Genomic DNA, 25,880 nt, shown 5'->3' with positions numbered 1-25,880 from the left:
GAAAGACGTGTGGACAGCTGTTCACCCTGCGCTCACTGCTGTAGAATCTCCCAAAGAAAGCACGAGTATGACAGAATATAAAACACTTTTTAGCTAAATGTCAGCACCCCTTTAAGCAGTCAATCCATATTTTTCAAGTGAAATGAAGTTAACTTTACCAGGACCACAAATTCGACTGATTTTCCTCTGGGAGCTGACGCTGTTTCCTTTCTCCAAGAAGAAAAATACAGAAACACAAAGCGTGAAGGACTTGAGATAAAAAGGGTGAGGGAGGCGAGATGAGACGAGAGCTGTCGCCAAGGCAACAATGCAAGAAAGTGACGGCAGTTGTGTGTGTGTGAGATGAAGGTTGTGATCTGCTGCTAAAAACAGTGCGCTGTGGACGTGTGTGATTACACAAGTCGGCGTGTGTGAACGCTCTGTGAAGTTTCAAAGCATCGCAGCAGTGTGAACGCCCTGCAGGTGCATGAGTTTGAGCTCCAGGTGTGAATCTTCCAGCGGCCGCTCTGAAGGCTCCACAACGGTTTGCTCGTTTCTTGCTTGTGTGTTTGTTTTGAGTGCGTCTGCTAGCGTGAGCCCTAAATACAGCAGTTGGCGTTGAGCTGTTATGTTGGGTCTGTCAGTGAAAGAGCCAATTAAAGCCATTATCAGAGTGGCTCCAGCTGCAGCTCTCGGGCCAAAAACCCACTCAGAGCATCAAATTAAAGGCACATTCGCTTAATGATTCCTGTGGTTCCTGGAGGCTTTAATGCCCAGTTGAAAACCAGGTGTGGGCACAAATGACACGAGATATTTACATTTACATCACATTATTGTCTTATCCAGCATCCTGATGTGAATATTTCCTGCAGGCCAACGGCTCATTTGAGGCAACTCAGCGATGACGTCTCTCAGTGATCCACAGATCGATAACACTCAAAAACAGTCTGGAAACATCGACAAAGGTCCAGAAGATCCACTGCAGTAAAAAATATTTAGTCTAAAACATGAAGATAATCCACAGAAAGATGTTTTCTCCTTTCAAATTAGCAGGCGACGTGCTCCTTTTCCGCTTGTCGCCTGTGTTTTCCCCGTTACAACTTCCGGAAACGTTTGCAGACTCTCAACCAATCACGATCTGTCACATGAAGCCCAGAAACCAGGGAAGTCAGTATCCTTCTTCTCTTGTTTTCTGTGTGAAGATCGAGTCAATCGCAGCCAATTCTGCAGATGACGGGACGAAAAGCTGCTGCTTCTCTGGTTTGCGGTCACGTGCAGGAAACGGGACAGTGTGACATCCCGACGGCGTCTCCATGATGATGGGCAGTGGGCTTACATAGAAATAACCAGTCATGCATGTTTTGACACTGTGTGTGTCGACTGTGTGCAGATCAGTGTGGTGATTGGCTGGTTGGAGTCTGTCTGTCTCGAGCTTTTCTGCACTGGGTCATTTCAAAGCGTCTGCCGTGGACAAAAGTGTCCTTTTACAGGATGAATTAATGATAATAATAATCACATTGAACTGTATTCATTTTGTAATTCTGTAACATTTGTTGACAGTAGAAACGGGAATAAAAGTCACTGCAGCAGAACCACACATATCATCTGTTTATTCCATGCATTACCCACAATGCAATTCGACTGCATACGGTCAGAGATTGATCTTAGTCGGCAGCCTGCAGCAGAGCTGAGGAGAGGGCTTCATACGACACCTGTGAACCCACTTTGATGTGTGAATCTGTGGCGTTCCCCTTTACTCGATACGTGCGGTGGTTCTCAGCGTGCAGCAGGTCTTTGGACCGGGCCCTGGGTCAGGGTCTTCCACGTCCAGCAAAGAATGTAGGATTTACATCCAGCCTGAGCTGCTGAGCCTGGACTTTTCTTTCATCCATCATCATGATTAAACTGCGTTCTTCAGAGGCGCCTTTGGAGAACAGTCATTGCTTTAAAGTTGCATCAACAGCTGGCCATGATGCTTTCATGGTACGCTGCTGTACAGTGCTCTTGATATTGTGTTGTGCGCCACAGCTGGGCCACGTCTGCAGCGCTCTCTAACATCTCTTCTCTGAAGTGTTTTCCATGTCGGAGCAGCACAGCTGATGTTCACTTCCCTCCATCCATCTGACTTCTCCTCCTCGGCTGATCTGTCGATGAGCGTTCATGAGTGGCGCCCTGTTAAGCCACGGTGGCGACTGGTGTTCACACAGTTCGTGTCTGAGTTTTACTCGAGATGGAGGACGCTTGTTGTTCAGCACACAAATGTAAAATCTCTCATTAACTTGCCCTGGATGGAATTACTGTTTTATGATATCAAATGACAATAAAACAGCGGGCAGATTATTGCCGCAGGTATCTCAGTGACTATTATATTTATGGGAGACATTTTTCCAAAAGATGATTTTGCCACTTTGCAATGATGCAGATGCTGATGGATGTTCCCTGCTGGCTGCAGCACCGCTGGAGGCACAGAGCTTGTGCACATATTGAAGTCTGTATTAAGAACAAACACGCCAACAAGCGCACGTCCATTCCTGCCGAGAGCTGCACAAACTCACATTTATCCTGCATAAACAGCAAAATTCACACTTCCTGATGAGCAAAGTCATAACACACACACACAACACACACACACACACATCTCTGTCTGATATCATTGTGGTCAGTTTTGTGTTGAAGCCCTGAAACCCTTCTTCATTTTCATAATGTTGCTTTCATCAGGAAGCAGCCGAGGATATCTGGAAGCGACGCCGAGGACGGTTTAATGAAAAGCATTTTGGTGTCCAGGAGCGAAGTGATCAGATTACAGAAGCAGCGCTGGGAGGTGGAGAGAGGGATGACGGATGGACGTGTGAAGGAGAAGGAGACAGAAGCAGCATGCAATGTAAAGTTTTAAGAGCCGAAAACTCATCATGATAAATGTGAAAAGTCTCCACGCTGAGGATGATGATGATGATGATGATGATGATGATGATGATGATGATGATGATGATGGCCTGTCTGTTCCTTCATGCCGTGCACAGTGAAGGTCTTCACGGATCCAAAACTTTGTGCCCAAACCCGAAAGCTCCTGGATATGAACTGCTCTGTACTTTGAACTCAACCAGGCTCGTCTGTAATTTGAAAGCAGGGACCAGGACCGATGCAGGACCTGCTGGGAGTCACACACCTGATCAGCAAAACCTGGTGTCCTCTCTAACGAGGCTTTAGCAGCTTTCTGAAAAAAAAAAAAAAGCGTCCTCCTCGCCAAGAAAGTTCTGTTCTTCCTCTCCGACTGACAGACGATGGCGGATCCAGTCTTTACTTCAGCCTAACAGTCCACAGACGTGACTCATTTCAAATCAGCTTTGCAGCTTTGTTGCATCTCATAAAGATAACTGCTAACGATGGCAGCGCTCCTAATGTGCAGTTAACTGTGTTCTCCGAGACGAGTCTGTTGCACCTTTTTCACCTTATTTCCTAAAACGTGGATCTTAACCTGTAGTGACGAACGCCACATTCATCTGTTATGAGGAAACTGCGTCAGGTAGTTTTAAGGTGGAATGAGCAGCGTGACAGAAAACGTGCGGTCGACGGCACAGTGATTTTCCTGTCCCCAAAATATTTATTCTAACAGGAGAAAAAACTTTTTTTTTATCTTCTGAATCTGTGCCAGTGTTCCACAGGAGGTTCAACAGTAAGAGTGCCAGCTAATTAAATTTCCACTCTTATCTTGGATGTTTGTGCCACTTCCAAAAGTCCTAAATCCACATTTAAAAGAAGAAATTGGAGGATGAAATTTTGCAATTAATGTGAGAGAGATAAAGTAGATCAGTATTTTTAGTACAAAATTCAGTAACTTCAAGAAAACAGTTATTGAGGTCGGGACGTCGTTCATCAGTCAGATGCTTGTTTTGGATTCAGGACGTGACAGTTAAAGAAAGACACTTGAAGAAAGGAGGAGAAATAGATCAGAACTGGGGACAAAGAGAAAACTGTACGAGAACATGATGGTTGAGGACGTTTCCAGATATTTTGTTAAAGTCAAAATAACAAAAATTACTGGTCTGAACAAAAGCTGTTTGAGCTGTGATGAGGCTCAGGAGGTGGAGTGGAAGCAGAGCACGAAGTCCAAAGACACCAGCAGCATCTGAGTGAATGAAGACGGTTACTCTCATCGGTCAAAGCACATTCTGAGGCGCCGTGCAGCGCGTTCCTCTGCTCTGCACACCTGAAGCTCATCTCGTCAGATGGTCACCTGAGCTGCCCGGTATCACCTGATCAAAGTGTGTGCAGGCAGAGGAGCTGTTTGCCTTTTCCTCCTGCCTGTATGTTCAGTCCTGAATAAAAGCATTTTTCAGACCGTAGCTCTGAAAAACACGAAATGTCTGCTGAAGTCTGATTGTGGCTGTTTTTAAAAGCCATCGATGATCCTGAACGTGAACTCCACATGAGTAAAAAACACTTTCCAGAGGAGAAAATGAAAGTGACAGCAAGACAAAAGAAAAGCGGCACTGTGCAGGACAAACATGGAGGCACCATATTACTAAATGCATTCAAAATATCACAGTGACCCACAGCCCCGGCAGCTGTGTGTTAAAAGCCTTTATCATTTCAAACATCTTTTGCACGTCTTGAACATTTTGTTTCAGTGATTAAATTTGACATTTGAAATGAGTTTTGCCTTTTTTTTTTTTTTGCAGGCACTGTTTTCTCACCTGCGATGTGACAAAGGCAGGAATAAAGAAAAGACGGCTTCTTCTTCACTCACACCTTTTCCTCTTTTCCCTTTTTTCTGCCTAAATAAATGCAGCACAGGACGGGCTGGGAGCTCAGCAGGGCCCCTTGTTAAAAATATCTAAATATTCGAGGCTGTACATCTCACATGCTGAGAGCGAAGCTAACCCGGAGCACCTGCTGCGAGGAGGCGTTTGCAGGTCACAGCCACATTTCCAGCACACAGGTTTGGACGCAGAATGAGTTTAAACAGGATCCCTAAGCCTCTGAGCAACATTTAAGCACACGAGCGACCTGTGTTTGTCAAAAGTGTTCAGGCATTTAATTCAGAGATGTTTGCAGTGTCGTCCTAAAGTCTCTGAGAGGATCAGATTGTTGGATTTTAATCACGTCAGGGCTTAGCAGTGACTAAACGACTGCAGTTCTCTCGTATTATGCAGCCGTTTCACAGTTTTTTCAAGTCTTAACTGTTCTTAAATTCCCCTAATCTCCTGATTATAACTCCATCGAGGAGGCTGATGTGAATACAGTTTCCAGACATGGATGCCTGTAGTCCTGGTTTAGCACAGTAGGATGTGAAGACGGAAAAGTGAGCAAATGAGGGAAGAGAAGAAGAAGAGCTGTTTGTCAGAGATTAAAGTGACTCCGATAACAAATGATCTTTCAGCTAATTATGATGTCACATGTTTGTGAATATGTCACAAATTCTCTTTTTTCTGTGTCCTGCTGCAGGAGGTCGGAGGTCAGAGATGTTTGAAGATCTCTTCAAACGTTGAAACACAAACGTTGTTTTAAACAGCAACACAAATCTGTTTTCATTCTCTCTGTCTTCTTCTTTTATTCATTTAATCAACATTTATAAATGTGTCAGCGTGAGCCAGCGGGTTAATTTCAACAGCAGTCCCATAGAAGGATGTTTTGAAACCAGGATTGGCTGCACCTGTCCACGCCTCCTCATCACCTAAGCACACCTGAGACACATCAGCCAATTATCCAGCTGCTCTGCAGTTTTTAACCTCCAGCTCTGCACCCACCATCGGTCAAATCGTCCGCTGTGAGCAGTGGTAGCAGTCGTCTCCAGTCTCAGTGTTTTGCTTGTCTGTAAAGATGCTTACCTCATTAAATGCTGCCTTCATTCAACTGAAGATTCATGACATTCATGAATATCCTGAGCAACTTTTATGCAACGGCCACATGGCTCATGAGTTATTTAGATCCATGATTGTGTACAATTCAGCACATGGAAAACAGGCCTGTCTCCACACTGGTACAGTCACATTTATCCATAAAACACCAGATACTGCACAGTTTCTTCTGCTTCAGACGTCTCTGTGGCAAGACGTTTAGGAGTGAAGTGACGAGGCAGAAAGCTTCCTCTTCTTTTACTGGAGCTTTAGAAATCCTCACGTCCTCATAGGTCACCCAGCACAGTCAGTCTGTTCAATAACTGAGCCTGAGACAAGGACGAGTTCTCTGCAGGGTCAGATAACTGTACTGTACTTCAGCTTCTCTTGTTTCAACAGTCTCTCTGGAGAGTCGGTGGTCTCTCTCAACTCTGTCAGCGTCACAAAACAAGATCAGATGAGACTGACCGCTGACCATCAACAGAGCATATGCTGTCTGACACACACATGCACATATTTCCCATGAACACGCACAGTGTCTGCGGGGCTTTGTTTCTCTAGCTGTCACGACTGCAGGCGCTCCTCGTCTCCATTCACGGTCTCTCATGTGAGAGGACTTTGTATTGACTCACTCTCGTTCCCTGGAGGCTTCAGGTCTCGGCGTCCTTCAGATGAATACGGCCTTGTGCGTGTCCCGAGTGTGCGTGTTCGATGGCGGATCGAACAAACCTGCCGAGAGGCAAGACTGCAAATGGGGATCACAGCATGCACATGTAGACACTCGTGTCACCCATTTGGACAGGACGCATGACGAACGGCTGCAGAGACACGTGTGATCCCTGCTGATAAGACACAGCCATGAGATAATCCACTCTGCACATCCAGTTCAAGCACCTGCTGGTCTGATAACATTTCATCTGTTGGTCTTGAGTGCTTAAAGCTTCAAGGTGGACGAGCTTATAACTTGTGGCAGGAGACAGTGTACCTGCATCTGAGAGAGGATGAAGTGTCAGGGATTGAAATATTGGCTTTTGGCTTTTTAGTCGGGCTCAGATTTAGGTCAAGCTCGTGCGCGACTGTAAGGCACTTCAAAGTAATGAGGATCAGACAGAATGCCTCTGCGAACGGTGCCGAAGTGTTTTCACTCGGCATCAAACTCCAGCCGCTTCGCACAAGCCTCCACACACACACACACACACACACACACACACACACACACACACACACACACACACACACACAGTGACCACAGATATATCAAACTTCGCCAGCGCTGCCATCTGTGACACGCGAGGAGGCAGAGAGGCGTGAAAATGAAAGTAACCAAAGTGCCTCTGGCTCCATTTCTTCTCCTGCCTCTCTGTCTTTAAAGTTTCTTCCTCGAGCCATCACCCCTTCCAACTCTCTGTGGAACAAATTACCTGAGCATTAGCAGACACACACACACACACACACACACACACTCCCAGCCTTCTTTTAATATTAGATTATTGAAACCTTCATATGGTTCAAACTCTGCTGAGAAAACGTGTGTTCGCCCCGGAGCTGCTGTCCTCCTGCGTCCACTTGAATGTGTGAGTGTGATGAACGACCGCATGCTGTGTGATGACGTCCAGTGTGTCACAGCCTCATCCAGATTCATATAAAAATGACCTGCAGATTTTATTGGATAACTCAATACCTCATTATGTCTTACAGCATCTGGGAACCCCTCAACAAAGAAAGAGCTGGTTGTATTTTTGAGACAAGCTGGTGTGAGGACTCCTACGACTTCTATGAGTGGGGATATATTTTCTTCTGTAGGTTCAGCTCCACCGCAATTAATTTTATTCCCAGCGCTCCTCAAGTAGAGCTAATGAAACAGGATATTGGTAGCATTACACTGCGAAGGGCTGCCAATTATTGTGGCCCTCCAGTTCAGAACAGCCTGTTCAAGAGGTGCAGTCTCAGAACATCAAATACTCTGCAAAACCATGAGCTCAGTGCTTCAAAAGCTCAGACCGTGATATTTCTCTGAGAGCAAAATCCACAGCAGGCCTAAACAAGACATCTTAACACACACAAAAATGTGTTTTTCCATCTATCAAAAATGTGAAAAGGAAGAAAAGGAAAAGGTAACAATGAAGAGAGGAAGGGAAAAAAGCGATAGGAAGGAATGAAGAGCAAGAAAAGGAAGGAGGAAGGAAAGGCTTGGAGAAAAAAACATAATAAAACAGGAAGTTTAAAAAGGCTGAAATGCAGAAAGAAGCACAGAGTGTGGTTTGTGGGAGAGAGGAAGAGGAAGAGGAAGACGAGCGACAGATCGGAAGGAGCTGCTGTGAAAAAGTGTTTTTCTTTCCTGTCCTCGTCCAATCATGTCACCTTGTTCTCACCACGCCAAAGCTTTTCCATTCACTCAAACACACACTTGTCACACACACACAAATACGCACAAATGGACACCAGTTCCTACACACACACACACATACACATACACACACACACACAACCACTCATTCACATTAGTCTCAAGGTTGCAGATTGGCAGATGGTACAGAGTGTGTGCCATCGGCAGTCAGGATGACACAGGATGGGAACCTGACAGCCTCCGTGTGTGTGTGTGTGTGTGTGTGTGTGTGTGTGTGTGTGACAGATGGGCAGAAAAGAAACATCCGGCCTGCTGCTCTGAGCTCTACCTCCATTAAAACTTTGAAACACATCAAACTTCTCCGCAGCTTTTCTAAGCACACACTTCAACGTCCGACTGTCGGTCGGTTTCTAAAATTTGTTCTCTTCAACCTCAAATTCAGCTTTTCACGAACAAAGAGCGCGCCAGTGAGATTTATAAGGAGTCATAATGGTTTGATGCATATTTTGGATGGAGGGGAGCATAGATGATGGATAAGGTATGTATTAGGATGAGGGTCGAGGGAGGAAGGGAAGACGGCGGGGTGTAGGGGAGGGGAGATGAAGGGATGAGGGGAAAGATGGATGAATGGATAAGGGGTAAGGCATGGGAGGTGAAGGATGAAGGGATGAGGGATGGGAGGTGAAGGATGAAGGGATGGAAGAATAAAGGTCAAGGGATGAAGGGATGAGGGCAGGGGGATGAAAGAATAGGGGAAGAACAGTGAGGGATGAGAGGATGCAGGCAGAGATCTGGGTCATGGATAGATGGATGGAGTGCGATGATGGACCAGAGTCATGGAGACGGGATGGATCCGGGGGAGCTCGGGCTCTGGGTGAGTCTTTGTGGCTGTTAAGAACTCCAGTGAAATGATTCCATCTTTATTAAACCAAACTTACTGTGCATCTTGTCTTTAAAGGGTAGTTTTTTTACCTGTAACTCACTGAAACATTTCCACATTCCACAGACTAACCATCCCTTTAACGCCACTTTAATGGCCTCTGCAGGCGAGGAGGTCACAAGATGCCGTAACCTTAATTCCAAACCATTTTTCCAATGGTAAAAAAACACAGAATGGTAGTATCATAGAGCCTCAGTGGAAACAATGTGGAACACACAGCGGTCAGGGTTTTCTAAACTCTTTGACAGAAAAAATCACAGTTGATTAAATTTATGGGGTCAAGAAAGACAGAGACTGTGTTTCATGCACTTTAAACTGGCTGGAGATGAGCCGGTGGACAATGAATGACTGAAGGTGGAGAGGATATTGGGTCAAATGATGTTTTTAAAGCTAAGTCGTAATGATGCATCGTGATCATTCTGCACAAATTCACGACTGACCAGCTGGCTGCTCTTTGAAAGCCTCACATGATCAGACGATCCTTCTGTATGAGCCCGTTTGGTCAACAGTGCAGAGGTGAGCCGGGTCAGCGCTCAGTCACTGTTTCTAATCAGCTCTCATGGATGAATGCACGGCCGGTAGCAGTAGCCACAGAAACAGTCGAGACCTCGCTACCTGCCACGTCCTCGGTAACCTGAGGAGCCGAGGTTCACACCTACCTGTTTGGTCAGCTGCCCTGCACATACACCTCAGTGACAAACACATCAGCGTCTGCTCGCCAGCAGCTCGAGCTTTGCAAAAACAAACTAAGGATTCAGAGCTTGCATGTTAGTCATAATGGCAGCTTTAAGTTGCCTGAAAGTTACCAAACAGGGTGGACTTGATGTGCACACACGTCCAAAACTGCTGTGACTGAAAGTGTTTAAAAGATTAAAAAAAAACATGGTAAAAGTACACTGTTTGTGGTAGTTTTTAAGTTTGTATCACTGATGATGGACGGCTGGAAAGAACCAAATTACTTTGAATTTAACTGAGGAAAATAATTTGATTAGATTTAATGTGACTCTGGAATTATCCAGTTTACATACAGTCGATGAATATTTAATCTGGTGCTTGTCATTGGAGCCTGAGTGCGACCGTTTCCTCTTATATTTGTGAATCCATTACAGCTCTTGATGTAATTATCTTGACTTAGCAAGCTGTCTGTCACTGCTGTTTGTCTCATTATCATCAAATAATTCCTCAGCTCGTGACATTAGCAGACCGCCATTGTTTCTGCATAATTCATAAGTTAATGCACTGATCAGTCCTGATCGTTCCTCTAGCAAATTGAATTCAGACCCAAAAACTAAATATACCGTCTGAGTTTCTGTGTCATGGGAGCAGAAAGAGCTGAAAGCTTTCACACTGAACAGAGATGTAGCTACGACGGACGAGTTTTCGGATGCTCTGCTTAACTACTTTAAGTGAAAATCCAAATATTATGACACATACTGTTGATCATTTTCTCTTTCACTGTGACAGAAACAAAGAACAGATGCATTCAAATGAGTATTTATGTTGCACCATGGCAGCAGAATGAAAAATGGTTGGATGAAGTGGAACTAAAGCCTGATTAATAAGCATGTCCTGTCTTCCAATAGTCCCTCTAACGGTCACCAGGCTTCTGTGAACCCCACAAATCATCTTTAATCTGGATGTATGAACTCATTTTATCACTGCTTGACGGTGCGGCACTGAGCAGGTCTCACTGCCTCTGTGAGAATCACATTAGCAAACAGGAACCTCAGTGAGAAGATTGACTGTTTTTAAGAAGTTATTTTTTGTGTCTGGGTACCTGCACACTCGGCACGCAGACTGGAGGTGATTATGTTTGCATTTTCCCCCAAAGTTTGGGAGGTTTAACCATGTGCACATCTCAGGAAACAAACTGGACAGAGATATTAGAAATGTTTGGCCTTGTTAAACCACTCATGCACATGTATCGACTGTATGAAACATGGCGCTTTGGAGCAGAGTGAAGGGGAGTCAGAGTTCAGCTGCATTCAGTGGAAAGTGAAGAGGTTCATATTATTCAGGGTTTTATTATAAAACATTATTAAATGCTCCAAATCACAAAACCTTCAAGCAGCCATACAGTAGAAGTACTCCAACCGTCGTCTATGGAGACGATGAAGAGACTTTTCCATCTGGAACCAGGATCCAAGTAGCTCAGGCAATTTCGCATCTCTATACTTTTTTATAGTTCTGACCTTTTCACTGTGTTTATGCAATGAGAATATGAACCCTTCCAGCTGAATTGTGTGTCTGATATATAAACTTGGCACTGAAGACGTGCAGTCAAAGAACAACCTACAGAACATGAAGTGCTCTATAAAACATCTGCAGCACCTCTGCATAAAGACGGCCTCTCAGTTCAATAAACACAAGACAGATGACAGTCTGGGACATTTGTCTGTGCCGTGAAACTCTTCAGTTGAGACACTTTTAATCAGCTGACCTTCAGGTGCTGCCTCAGCACTGCGGGCTTGAGGTAATAAATAGACTCAGGTGCTTGACTGATCGAGTTCTGATGGATGTGACTTGTTGAGGTCAAGGTTTAATTTGATTTCATGTGGGTTCGTTATGTTTTTTCATTTTTTTTAAACATGCTGACTCCTCACATTCATCTAATTTCACTAATTTATGCAGAAATTGTGCAGAAACTGGACAAGCTGTAACAAACAACACAGCAGTCGATTGTATTTTCATTAATTATCGTACGTGGAAGACAGACGAATACAAACAAAACGTCTTTCACCTTCAAAATAAAATGATTTTGTTTGTTTTTTTCAGGTTGCCATCTTCTCCAGTGAGTCTCCACATTATCTTGAAGGAATAGTTATGGGACACGTGTTCATTCGATACCAAAAAACACACATAATGCAGTCCACACTGTTGGATAAATAACTAATTCAATGATCCCCTGATCTTTAATGGTCTAACATACATTTAATGGCCAGATTTCCATCAGATCCCTCTTATTCATGGTCCCCAGATGATGCATGTTAATGATTTTGGGGACCCACTGATCAGTTTTGCTGAGAAGTTGTGATGGAGGATCACATTTTCTGAGCTCATTCATGCTCACAAGCAGATCACAGCTCTCCGCTGGCAACTTCAAAGCAAGCGTTACACTTTCAGCCACATATGGTTTAATGTGCAGCCTCTGTGGGGACAAGAGGCGGGTGTTGGCCTGTTTTTATGGGCCGGGTTATACAGCGCGATGTCTTCACAGCATAATAACATCAGAGCAGATGCTTTGTCTGACTACCTGATGCTCTGTGTCAGTTTAGCTCCTGAGACCAAACACCTGATGCTACAGTCAGGCATATTTCTTCTTCCTTTCATCTCAGTTCTCTGTGCGTCTTAACATGACAAAACATTAGTGTTTACATTTTGTAATTAGCCGTCTGTGTTTATCAGTCAGCGTGTCCAGAATTCATTTCCTTTCCTTTTAAGAGCTAATGCGACAGAAAAGGCGGGAGACGGAGCGCAGCAGGATGTGGCTTTCTCCTTTTGTTCCCAGTGAATGCAGGCAGGCTGGCGCTAGTTTATCTTCCTCACGGAGGCAGACGAGCGCTCACACACCTGCACACACACATACACACACACACACACACACACACACGCACACTGGGGGACAGTGCATGGCTGCTTGAATGCCCAAACACTGTGATAACCTGACGCACATCGACAAGCTGCCAAGAACATATCAAGCACATAAAATGCAGACACACACACAGCGAACATGCATGGAGCCACACACTCACTCACTGCTTTATTAAACATGAGGGCCACGTTCTGAAGTCTTGTTCACTTTCAGATGTCATTCTCATATAAAAGCTGCTTTACTACAGAGCCTCCTGCCTCTTATTAACCAAGTAGATGAAGTTCTCAGAGATCCTCCTCGAAGTGAGCAAGAAACTCCAATCATTGATCCAAACAAGCCTGCTGTCACAGTCACTCGGTCATGAAACGGGCTGGTAAACCTTTATAAAAGAAGCTGCCTAATGTCTCCCCTGTCAGCCTGTGCACAGCCTGAGCTCCTCTGACAGGAACTCGATGGCCGTTCCGACAATCAGACCTCGGACGATGGTGCTTTGGTCACATCAGCTGACGAAGAAATGCTCCAGCAATGCTGCGGTTAAGGTTTGCTTCCGTTTAGCCACAAGTTTAAGATCATTGTTTGGGTCACAGTGAAGCTCTGGGGACTTTCGTCATCATGGTCAGTCATAATCCCTTGGTTAAAGTCATGGAACAGATGCAGTCGAAGCTAAAACACTGACTGTCGGTTGGAAATGAAAAACACTCCCGTGTTGTCGTCCTGACACACGTAGCACACCACAGTGACTGTGGGTGAATCTATCATGTGTATGCTTGTGCTGTGTGGCTGCAAGTTAATATGCGTATTGCATCCTCACGGAGCGTGTGTGTGTGTGTGTGTGTGTGTGTGTGTGTGTGTGTGTGTGTGTGTGTGCGGGGCCACTTTAATTAAACTCTACGGGAAAGGGTCAACCAGGTCAACACGCAGCACCACTACTGGACTGCCTGAACCAAGAAATGAGTTTGATGCACAGAGAGCACAGAGGGATTAATGTGATTTGACTTGATTGACAGGTAGATAGCAGAGAATGGTGATCAGATGAGAGGAGACATGATGAGTTGAGAGATAAGAGACATAATCTGCAAAAAGTTCAAATCCCTGCTTGTCACTGCGATGTTCACGAGTCCTCGAGGTGTGACAGTGCACTGATGGTTTCGCTGCTTTCAGGGCAAAAATGCACTTCTGTCATTAATATTAAAGGGAGCTTAAAGATGCTCAGTAAATGTCATGCCAACTTAAGAGTTACGAGAAAGTGTTTTGTCCTGAAGGTAATACTAGAGGGAAAACTAGTACAGGAGACGATGGAATAGGCAAAAAGTGAAGATGGGAAAGAAAAGAAAAGAAAGAAAGAAAGACGTGAAAAGTTACAAGCCAAATGAGAAATAAGAGGAAAGAGGAGGCTGTGCAGACACCGGGATCCAATCTGTACCTGTCAGCTGTGCTTAGAGGACAGCGTGAGTCCAATAAGGAGACGAAACACACCGCTGATAAAGCCACAGGGACTCTCACACACACACGCACACACTAATCAATTAGATGAAAAGTGTCCGGACAGAACAGGAAGTACATAAGAGATGAATGAACACTGACACACACCTCAAAACCTATATTCAAGTTATCAGAGCTCCAAAGCAACAGCTACAATTACCAACCATGAATGAGTCTCCTGCAAATCAAATCATCAGAGGGTCAAAAAGAGCAAATCTAACCAAACATCGATCAATCAGTGCAAAGTGTTTGCACTCTGAAGTCCATGATTTTCATAAAGGATGTTTCTAAAAGATTTTAACAATAGTTAGCATAAGATAAAGTCATGAAGAAGGCTGGAAAAAGGCTGTTTTTACCTGAGTTTTACATTATTAACGACAGATTTCACAGCGGCTCAAACAGCCTGAACCAACCAGTCAAACGCAGCAGGCTCATTTAAAACAGTGGAAACAGCCTCGAACAGAACTCAAGCCGAGCGACACCGTCTGGATTTTAAACCTGAGTCAGTCGCTGCGAAACAGGACTGAATTTCTGTCATATCAGTTGTTGTTGAGGGGGTCACAACACTTAATTAACTGTGTGAATCACCCACAATCAAACAGCTGTACGTCAGATATTTTGCTCAGCCGTTCAGAGTCAGATTTCCACATGGCCGCCGTCAAAGCTCCATCATGAAGCGTCCACGGCCTCTGTGAATACTGTTAGAGTCGTATTTTACATGCTGTTTGCATCCTTCACCCGCCTGCACGAAACAATGCTGCCCCTTTCTGTCGGTGCTGTTTTAATGAACTTTATTGCAACTATGAGACAAACAAGACAAAACCAAGCAGCAAATTTACAGAAACCGCACAGGGTCTGCCCCCCCCCCCCACCAAAAAACCCCTGCAGAAGATAGAGTTAATTAAGCGTTTGCTTGTTTTGGACGTCCACTGACTCTCTGAAACAAATGTCAGCCGCAGTGAGCTCGCAGAGCGGCGGCTGAGTTGTTTTCGGCTCACAGCACACTGTCACAGAGCGGTTATTGTTCCCGTAAAGCCTAAAACTGCAGTCACTTTGAAAAATGGCTGCACGGAGAGAAAAACGTTGCTCAAACAAAGCAAAGTCTGCGTCTGCGGTGATGTTATGGGTGATGAACGGGGAACGCCGACTGGGCGGCGCCGCCTGACTTCTTCCTCTGCTTATTGCAGCAATGTCTTCTGCAATTATGGTGACTCATGAATGTTAAATTATTCAAAACAAAAATTCAGAACCCTGGACTCTGTATTTTTTCGGGATGATCTCCTTACAGTGCAGCTGCCTCAGTCCAGAGGAGAGAAGATCTGAATGGATGAAAGCTTCAGTTTCTGTGTGATCAAAGCTACGAGTTTAATGAGCCGACTCTGAGATTCACATTTCAGGCTACAGACAAAAAGGAAAGAAAGGCTCGACTCAGGGCTGAAAAAGTGATTCCCAATGTGCTTTTTGGTAAAAAATAATAAATAATAATAATGAATCATCTGTCCTTTCTAAGTGTAATTGAAATACTTTCTATGATGATGATGATCCGAACGTGCTGTTTTTGTGTGCTTAATTTAACACTTGTATTTTAATGTATTCACATCCACATCTGTCTCTGTCTCTGGCTGCAGAATACATCTCGCTTGTAGATCTTCCTTCGGCCTTCATTAGCTTCTCCTTTCCCACACACCAGTGCGAATGGCATCAAGGTATTCATTCGAAGGCGAGTAATTAACACCAGGGCTGCGCTCAGAGTCTTTCTTCACTTAATGAGTTCACCACGACCGTCCCCTGCCGACCCGACGCATCTGTGAAAAAGTTAACTTTTGCAGAGTTCACAGACTTTAACACCGAGCTGCAAATCCTTCAGATGAACCTTCGCTCTGTTCTGGAGAGTTTGACGTAAAAGGACGACGCCGAGCTCGGCCTTTTCAGCAGCTTCTGTTTGCCTCACACATTCACGTTCAGCTGTTAAGCATGAACACATTAACATTGCCACTGTGAGCTTGTTAGCACGCTGACTCAGCATCTGGTTTGACCCACAATGTGCTGCAGACCCGTTTTTATTGGGTCACTAATCAGCAGTGAAACGTTTCCCTAATGGAAATGGATGAAGGGAGGACTGTGCACACACTCCCAGAGCGGGGATTGTGTTTACCCCCCTGCAGAGCAGAGGAGAGGCCTCGGTGTGTTTCATGTCAGCCAGAACTGACCGGTGGTGACGTCACTTCCCCTCTGCAAACATCAGGAAGTGCCCGCATCATCGTCACACAGCTGCTCTCATCTCGGAGGATATTTCATCCGGTTTCATGCAAGTTACTGAAAATTATTTTAAAAAATGTAAACTCCCATCAGTGCACACAGAGCTGTGTTATTCTAGTGTTGCTGTGGCACCGTGAGCGTCAAGTGTCATTACTTATCGATCGTTGTTGCCATTATCTCATGGTGTTATTAATACTCCTGACCACCAGAGGGCAGCAGCGACCAGTGTTCGTACCTGTAAAACAGACAGACCACATGACGCTGGATGTACACGTTAACACAGTTTTACTACAGTAGTTAATAAATGATTCAATTTGATGAACACAAGTTTCTTCAGCTCAGCTCACGTTGTTTGATCTGTCTGGCGCCACCATGAGGTCAGGTGACATCAGGTCACTGTAAAATCCAGGATGTAGGCTGTGTTTGTCTTCTGTCCTCTGCAGCTGCCCACCACTTTCTGGGCAAGACAAAAATAACGAGTAACGAGACCATTGAAATGAAATTTTGTTATTTAAGTTTTTTACATTTGACATTTTTTACATTACTAATTATCACCAAAAGCAGTGGAATTCCAGCAATCCTCCTCCAATCCGCACACGTTTCCATCATCACGACCCGACATTCGGTTCAGTCTCATCCTGGATGATCTTCAGAGGCTGGTCGACTTTGTCTTCGTCATTTGTTTCGTTCTTATCTTCAGTTTTAAGATCATCAATATTACAATGCTCATTTTAAATCACATATTTTTCTCTGGGTTTGTTTTGATTTTACACGTTTCCTCCAAAGTAAATTTCCCCTCTCATGTTTTATTTTCTGAATTTTTGGAGCTCTGTGTTTCTTGCCTGGATGTGACTTGTTTCTAACACTTTTTCACAAGGTACAAAAAAAAGTTGTTTCGTGTCTGAAATCAAAGACTCGGGCCTGAAAGGACCTTGATGTTGTAAAACCTTATCAAACGTATGTTCAGGGTTATTTGGGTTCTAATTCTTTACAAGCTCCTCTGCTCCTTCGCTCTGAAACTGATGAAGATGAGAGCAATCAATCCCCTTCACTCTCCTTTCTACATAAAACAAATCTGTGCTGCCAACTGGCACCAGCAGACAAAGGCTTTTGGATGAAGGCCGCCGCCCTCCCTCCTCTTCTGTCTCCCTTTCACCGTTCAAAGATGTTGAAAATCCTTAAGAATGGAGAGAACAACTGAAAATGTCCACGTGAGCTATTGAAAGTTGTGAGACTTTATGATAAAGAGTTCTGAAAAAGATCTTCAAGTCTTTGTGAAATCGTGAATTTCATCCTCTTTTAAAAACTCATAACTGCTCCTCAGCAAATATAAAAGAGGGATCTTCTCAATAACAGGAAACACTGGCCTGCAGTGTTTTCTCCTTGTTAAACTTTAATTAACAGATTTATCTAATCTAATAAAGGTGTGACCTTGTTCATGACTTGGTAACATTTATCCTTCACAATAAAAAACCATCCTGCGCCGACACGAACACTAAACCTCAAATATATCGAAATGTAAACGAAAAGTTCCAGTAATTTAGAGCTGAAACATCATTTAATCAATTAAAAACCACAAATAAAAGTACAGATTGTTTTATTGATTAGAAGTTAAAGCTGCTCTAATCAATATTTTAACAGAAAGAATCGTGTTCAAAATGGGCTCTAATATGTTCGAAGGAGGGTTTGATCAGTGTGATCAGTTACATCATGAGAAATATGAGATGATTATGTATTGATCAGTGTCATATGAGCTTCATACAAATTGTTGGATCCATATTTAAACAGAGATTACAGAGGAAGTATTTCTGCTTCATTACTTCTGGACCAAAAACTAATGGATCTCAGGATTTAATTTACTTTATTTATTGGTTTGTTTGAATGAATCTAAAGAGTTTGTCCTTTCTTTTCTGCAGATGAAATTCCAGTGAGGGTGAAGTGCAGGTCAGGAGGATGAGGCTGTGCGCTGCACACGGTGCATATGTGATGCTTTTACCTAAATTATTAACTATATTTGAACTACATTCACCCATAATTTCAATCAGAAACGCACTCTCCTGTTATTTGATTAATGCGTTTTGACATAAGTTGGTGCAAAGACATTCAGTTTCTTTGATATGTGTGAAATGTCTTTGGGCTGCACTCATGCACTACATCTGATATCAGAGGGAGCGAAGCCGATGCCAACCAAGAGATGAAAACTTCTCCAGAACTCAGACAAGGACGGAGAATCAGAGGCGACGTCTTCAGTCGTCTGGTGGTGAAATGAAAGCCTTCGTCTTCTTACTGAAGGAGCTTCACGTAGCACAGCGTGAGTTCGATAGATGTAAAGATGCTAAACTTCAGGCAGAAGCTGCCATAAAGATTCGGCTCTGCTCCTCTCAGCTGTTATTGGATCCATCAGTGTTAATGATCTCATCTTCAGGGCTTCATATAAAGTCAAATGAAGTTATAATATCTTGTTTGAGCTACTTTCACTGGAGGACACGATGGTTTGAAAAATGACCAAATCTTTGAAATAATGTACTCCAGTATGGTAACACATCAAGTACTTCTACATGAATGAAGCTTTCAGGCCCTTAAAGCCATCGTTAGTGCTGCTGCTGCACCACATGCACGAGCCTAAAGCAGATGACTCATTATAGCTCCTGGATGAAGCCAAATATCAGCAAGAAGATCTTCGTTTCATTAACTGAGAGGAGTGATGTTCACATCGACACTGTGACTTAAGTGTCAGTGGTTTCCCACCGCCACAAAGCCCCCTGAACGCAGCATCGATTAGCACTCCCCTCTCTCATAAAGCACTTGTGAAGTATCATATTTAATACATGTGCCTTTGTGGAATTTATCACCTGTCACATGTGTTTCTCAGGTGATAAATCCAGGTGTGCTTTTTTTTTAAGGTCTGACATTAGCAGCACAACAAGAAGATGAAATGTTCCTGCTGATGAATTAGCTTTCTTTATCGCGACAGAGGCGAAATACTGTGTAGAAATACTCTGTTACGAGTAAAAGTCCTGCATTCAAAACTTTACTTGCGTGGTAATACGAAAGCATTTGCATCAAACTATACCTTTAGTGCAGGTAAAGATTGTTGTTGGTGAGAAAAGGCAAACATTAGCTGCAGGTCTGTGATTGGATGTAAACTCCATCCACCCTGACCTCCACCACCACACTGTCTGCCCTGTGGCATGCTGGGACCACACAGAAGCAAACTTCTGATGGTTTTTGAGGCGGTGAAAGAGGCTTTTAATTTGAAATTGATTCATTAATGTGCTGCTTCTCAATGTAAATCCCGCCGCCCCCCCATCCATACACACAGGTCCTTCCTCTAATTGACGCACAATTGATTTTCACCTGATGGATGAGCGGCTGCTGTGAGCCCGAGGTGGGCCGAAGGTCTGACATTAAACCAGCATCACTCAGGACGCTGCTGGCCGGTGTCAGGGTGATTGGTGGGCTTGAAATGAGAATCACTGGTGCTGCTCCTCTGACGAATCTTCTTCCTTTTAATTAAAGCATCATGGTAAACCACCATGCATGGAGTAAACTTTACTGCAGTAATCTTGGGTACACAGTTTCAAGTCTGTTGTACTTTTGCTCAGAAGCAGCTGTGGAGGTAGCTTGGGTTCGGGTTTGGGGAGGATCTCGAGGTGGATGGTTGGTGTCCAAATATCGGACACTGAAGCTAAAGACCGCGGTTCAAATCCAGTCTCTCACTGAACAATGGTTTCTCCAACCTCAACCAAGTGGTTTTAGCTGCCTCAGATCTTTATTCTGGGTGATTAGACATCGACTGAGGTTGAACTACGGTGGGAACTACGTGACGTCAGCACACTCCAATACGCCTAAAGATAGACATGTAATTTGTCACTTGTCCTGTCTTAACTTGGCTAATTATCGGCCTAAAAAGTTGATCAAACTGCTGTAGAAACAGTGTCTGATCACCGAACAAGAGAAATACATCTGAAACAACAGTTAACTGATTCATGAAAACATGAGCAGTAAGGCACAAAAACAAAGCTGAACGCATTTAAAAAATTAAGTTTCTCCTCTTATTGCGGCAAAATATACAGCTCAACACCGTGAATGTTTAATTCTCGGTTCTTTACAGTCAGTGCAGAATATTGGAGGGCTCTGAAAAGTGGAATCAGCCTCACTCTCCGTCTTTTACGCCGTCTTTGTCCTTCTGTCCTCAGTTCTTCTCCGACTGGGATCCAGCAGCATGTCTTCCACCTGGAGCCGTCTGTGCCGACACTGGTGGTAAACATGTTGCACAGCTTTGCGCTGTGATCAATATCCTGTTGATGAATGAGCTCCCAGTGCGAACAAAAGCCAGCCCGTCCTTTTAATAAGCTGTCAGAGCTCAATGTGCGACTACTCGATAACAGTAGGAATAATACATGTGAATCTAGCTCTAATACATCTGCCGGTGGGGGGGGGGGGGGCAGAGTCCCCCTATGAGAAAAACGAGGTAAGAAAAATGTCTGAAAAGGGGTCATTTCAGGTCTGTTTCCACTTTCTCCCTTTTCAAGCTTTTTCAGTCCAATAGTTTTTATCCGAGATGTTTAATATTGATCAGAACTATAAATTCTTTGAAATAGAGAAATGTGTCTTTCTCATCCCTTTTTAATAGAAAAAGATAAAGGTTTCATTTCTGAAAATCTTTCAGTTTGGTCTGAACTGAAAACTTCAGCGACCGCTTCCTTCCTTTTCTTCTGCTATCATCAGTCATCTTGAAAAAAGCTGCTGTCCCCTTTTTGTTCTCGGTTTTCAGATGAGATTCCTCGAGATATTTGACGGCTCATAAAGAAGTTTCTCCTCCCAGAGGTCGGTGATGAATGACCTGCCATCATGGAGCGTTTTTGCTGTCATTATCAACTGATATCACTTCCTGTCTACGGTCTGGAGACTGGCTGGCCTCGGCACGTGTACTTCTGATGAACTCAAATGAGCAAATGATAACAGTATTGGCACCTGCATACTGTCTGAATGAACTGTACACAGTATATTTACTTTTACAGTCAAACAAGGGGCAAATAAAGCCGCGCAAGCCGTCAACTTTGTGTGAGTTTAGTGAGGAGAAAATTCACTTTGCATTCCGTCTGAACTTGCGTACCGTACCGAAGATAAACAGAGGAGGGAACTTGGAAAGAAGGTAAAATGTACCATGTGGAGCAGGTTGATTAGAGCCAGACAAGGTTAAAGAAACAGTTTCCTTCCATTGATTCTTCTCCCTCTGGACACTCTCTGATGGACTCTGATAGACTCTATAATGCAAACATGCTGGTCTGCATCAACAATGAAAATCAGTGTAAATATAGCCACTAAATAGAAGATATTTACATTACAAACACACACTAATCTTCACTTCAGATGCCACCAATTGTTAGGTTAAATTGACATGGTACACATCTGTGCGAGGGGAGCGCGTCATTGGTTCCGATGTATTTTTGGGACTCTTGAAAATCATTTCCTCAGTCGTTTTATCTCACAGGGACATCTGGAGCTTATCAAACCTTTTCTGCCGACGGGTTCACCTTCCAACAGTAAACACTGGCCTTGGAAAATGTGCTTTCAGGTATGCTACTCTATCAATTATAGTCAATGCAGTTATTTCCACTCCAATAGTTTATAGAAGTAACATAAAAAATAAGAACTAAAATTGTCCATCAAAGATAAATTGAAGCCTCCAGAAGTTAATTACAAGATATTTTGAGGTTTGTCAGGTGACCGTCACAGTTTGGTGAAGTTCAGGCAACAGAACTGCTTTAGCGTGACTTCCTCCTTTGTTCCTGTCATAATTACTCCAGCCACAGACGAGCTATCAGGTCATTTTTACAGCCTGCATATAACACTTTTAACAGCACTGACAAACAAGATCAGAATAGGCTCAGGCAAAAGCCTCCATCTTTCTGCCGACTTCGTATAGAAGCGCACTGCTTCACATTCAGCCTGAGCAGCTGAAGGACTGTAAGCATCTACAGTGGTGATGCTTGTCGTTCATAACGATCATAAATATCCTCAACCCTGCTAAAAGCTGCCAACATTCATCAGTTCACCCGACTAAACATGATTTAAGTGGAGGGACTTTACGTGAACTCTCTGATGTCCCTGCTGTCAAAATCAGGGGTCACACTAATAATAATAATAATAATAATAATAATAATAATAATAATAATAATGATAATAAATCAGTCTTGTACAGTGCATTTCTAGGATCCAATGCGCTTAAGAACAAAGAAGGGGAAAAAAGTCTGTAGCAAGCTGGAGGAGCGAAGGGTGCGTGTGGGCCAGGATACAGTGATGAGTTCTGATAGGTAGGAAGGACTGGTGGAGTGGATGGCTTGGTAAGTGAGAACAAGGACCTTGTAGTTAATTCATTGGCGGATGGGGAGCCAGTGAAGACAGATATGCTCATGAGGAGAGGTGTGAGTGAGAAGCCTTGCAGCACAATTTTGGACGTATTGCAGCCAACTGGTGGTCTTGTCTGTTGCCCCCACAAGAAGGGCTTGCAGTAGTCATTCCAGGAGGATATGGAAGCGTGGGTGAGGCGCTCTGCGGCAGGTTGTGAGAGAAAGCAGTGAATCCGAGCAATCTTCCTCAGATGGAAAAAAGAGACTTTGGTGACATACTTGATGTGAGCCTCAAATGAGAGTTGGCTGTCAAGGTACAGTCCCAGGTTATGAACCTGGGTTGAGGGGAGGCCCTTACGCCATCAATCTCAAGAGAAGAGTTGGCAAGCTGTTTCAGCGTGGTCTTGGTGCCAATTAGGATCACCTCTGTCTTGCCACAGTTAAGCTGGAGAAAACTTTGTTGCATCCAGGCTTTGATGTCCTGTAGGCAGCTGGCGAGGAGCGAGGTGGCTTTATGAATGGCACTGTTCTTCGTGGACACATAAAGCTGCGTATCATCAGCATAACAATGGTAGCCAAGGCCATATTTGTGGATGATGCTGCCCAGTGGAAGCATGTAGATACAGAAGAACAACGGCCCAAGGACCGAGCCTTGTGGAACACCTTGGCGTATCTCCATACTTTGACATACTGGACAAAATGGTGACATGGTGGGAGTGACAGCTTGGATGGGTTGGCACCTACTTTTTTGAGAACAGGAGTGACAGCTGTCTGTGGGATCATCTGGAACAATCCCAGTGCTGAGGAATGTATTGATAATGGCCGTGATGGAAGGCACCAGAGCACGTAGGCAGATCTTGACCAGAGATGTTGGGAGATGGTCAAGAGAGCAGGTGGTGTTCCTCATGTGGTGGGCCAATTCAGACACAGCAGACAAAGATGGAGAGACCAGTGACTGGGAGGACAGGAGATGGCAGCTCCACAGCAGTGGGTGTTATTGATGGAGTCAGTTTTGCTCTGGAAGATAATGAGTTTGTAATGAGTTTCTTCAGATCGAGGAAAGTTGAAGGAAAAATCTAATCTGTCATACTCCCACACTATCACATCAATCTCAGGTGTTCAGTGCTTTCCAGCATCTGTTTTATGATGAAGCCTTATTGCGTTTTTTGGGTCTCCTGCACTTCCCAGAAATATTTCGCCGACTCTCTGGGAGGAGTGATTAAACTCCCTGCTTTAAAAAAAACCTTTTCTGTGCCTGCATCGTATTCAGAGTCATCACAAGTTTGCATAAGCAGCTCAGTTTGCTTCTTCACGGGTGAAATGTTGAGGACTTTAACTTGGGATTTCCTAAATAGACATGAAAACTTTTGAAACTGGTGTTGGGTAACTCTCTGAAAATGATAAGGAGGCGTCATCAGACAGACTGGTGGTGGATCAGTCTGAAAGAGAAGAGCGAGGAAGTAACCTGTAGAAGCAGCTGCTGTGTTTGTGACATTAAATGGACACTGAATGATGCCATTTTCCTTCTATCCAGCAGCCTCACACTGCATAATGAGGTTCTGACTCGTGCAGGTGAATTCACATGAGCCGCTGAGAAGAAACATGTGACCTCGAACAGACCCTGCAGTGTTTGTTATACACATTAATTCACGTGGCGTTGATGAAGGTCACACAGGCTCGATCCATTTGGCTTCTAGCTAAACTCGAGATACGAAATGAGTAAACACAGCTCCTGAAAGTTCATTTTTCCAGCTTTTCCTTTATTAACATTTGCCTGTGGGCTGTGTGTGGAGGCATTCAATCGTCTGCCGCTGTGTTCAACACCTGATTCTGTTTGCCTGCATTACCACCAGTGTGTTTGTGTAAGAATTTACATGTTTGCCCATAATCCCTTTGTGCACATCATCACGTATCATGCCGTGTCACTGTGTGCAAATGAAGCTCCCCTCACCCCTGCAGACTTATTCACATCTCCTCTGTTGTAAACAAAGATCAAGGCACTCAATTATCCACCTGCCTGCCTTGAGCACTGCAGGATCAATGCTTGTGATTAACATGTTGCAGGTCTGAAGATAAATTAAACAGTCAGGGTTGTGTGACAAGCGGGAAACTGTAAACATGTTGTGTGTGACCTTTATGTACGCCGTATCGCGACAAATAACTGAACTGTAGCAGCTTCGATCACTACTTAATCTGTAATATTTTGTTAAACTTCTCCTCCTCTTCTCTGGGTTCACTAGTTCAGCCATGATGGTGTGTGTTTTTGACAAAAGTTGTTCTTGTTCTCTTTCTTCTGTGAGGTCCTTTTTTTTTTTTTGCCACACATGTGATGAGAGGTAGAGATCGTACCATCAGGGTAAAACCAGGCGGGGGGCTGATGGTCGACACCTCTGAGTGATTGTAGCCACATTTCTTTTCTTTTCTTTTTTGCTTGATTTACCTGTTTTGTTTTGTATTTTTAACACTGGCCCTGTACTTTGTGCCAATCAGGCCAGACCATCAGGAGGTCTCCCACCTCTCCAGACCCCACAAACCCACCTCCCCTGACTAAAACCAGCACTCACATTCAACCTGAGGGGGGCAGCCCAGTGGCAGTACAGGAAGAGTTTTTTCTTCCTGCCCTGTTTTCAGGGAATTTGTCACACAACCCGAAATCCCCATCTCTTATGTCCTTTGTGTGGTTTGCTTGGTGGAATAGCAGCCTAAATTTGAGTTGCTGTCTCTTCCCACATTCATAATTAATAGCTCACAGCATCAGCCAAAGTTGAGCTGCTCTGTTAGCAACCAGTGGCCCAGATGCTGCAAGTTTGGGTTGACTCTCAGCCCCTAATCAGCCTCCCCATAGAGTTAATATATGGAGTCATATATGGGCCAGAGCTGGCTGACATTTAGCATTCTGTTATCAGAGCGCAGCCGAACGTGCAGACTCAGCTGGTCACGTTGATCCACGTCTGAACAGACCAATGCGACAAAATGTTCTGTCTCCACAAAATGCACTAGTGAGAAACGCCTTCTCAGTTCTGTTGGCTCAAAGGACAGCTGGAGAGCATAAACGTCGTTCGGGCTTCTCAAAATATGCCACGTATAA

The sequence above is a fragment of the Chaetodon auriga genome, chromosome 10 (assembly GCF_051107435.1).
Source record: "Chaetodon auriga isolate fChaAug3 chromosome 10, fChaAug3.hap1, whole genome shotgun sequence".
In the NCBI taxonomy this organism is placed as follows: domain Eukaryota; kingdom Metazoa; phylum Chordata; class Actinopteri; order Chaetodontiformes; family Chaetodontidae; genus Chaetodon; species Chaetodon auriga.
This window is presented reverse-complemented; position numbering follows the sequence as displayed.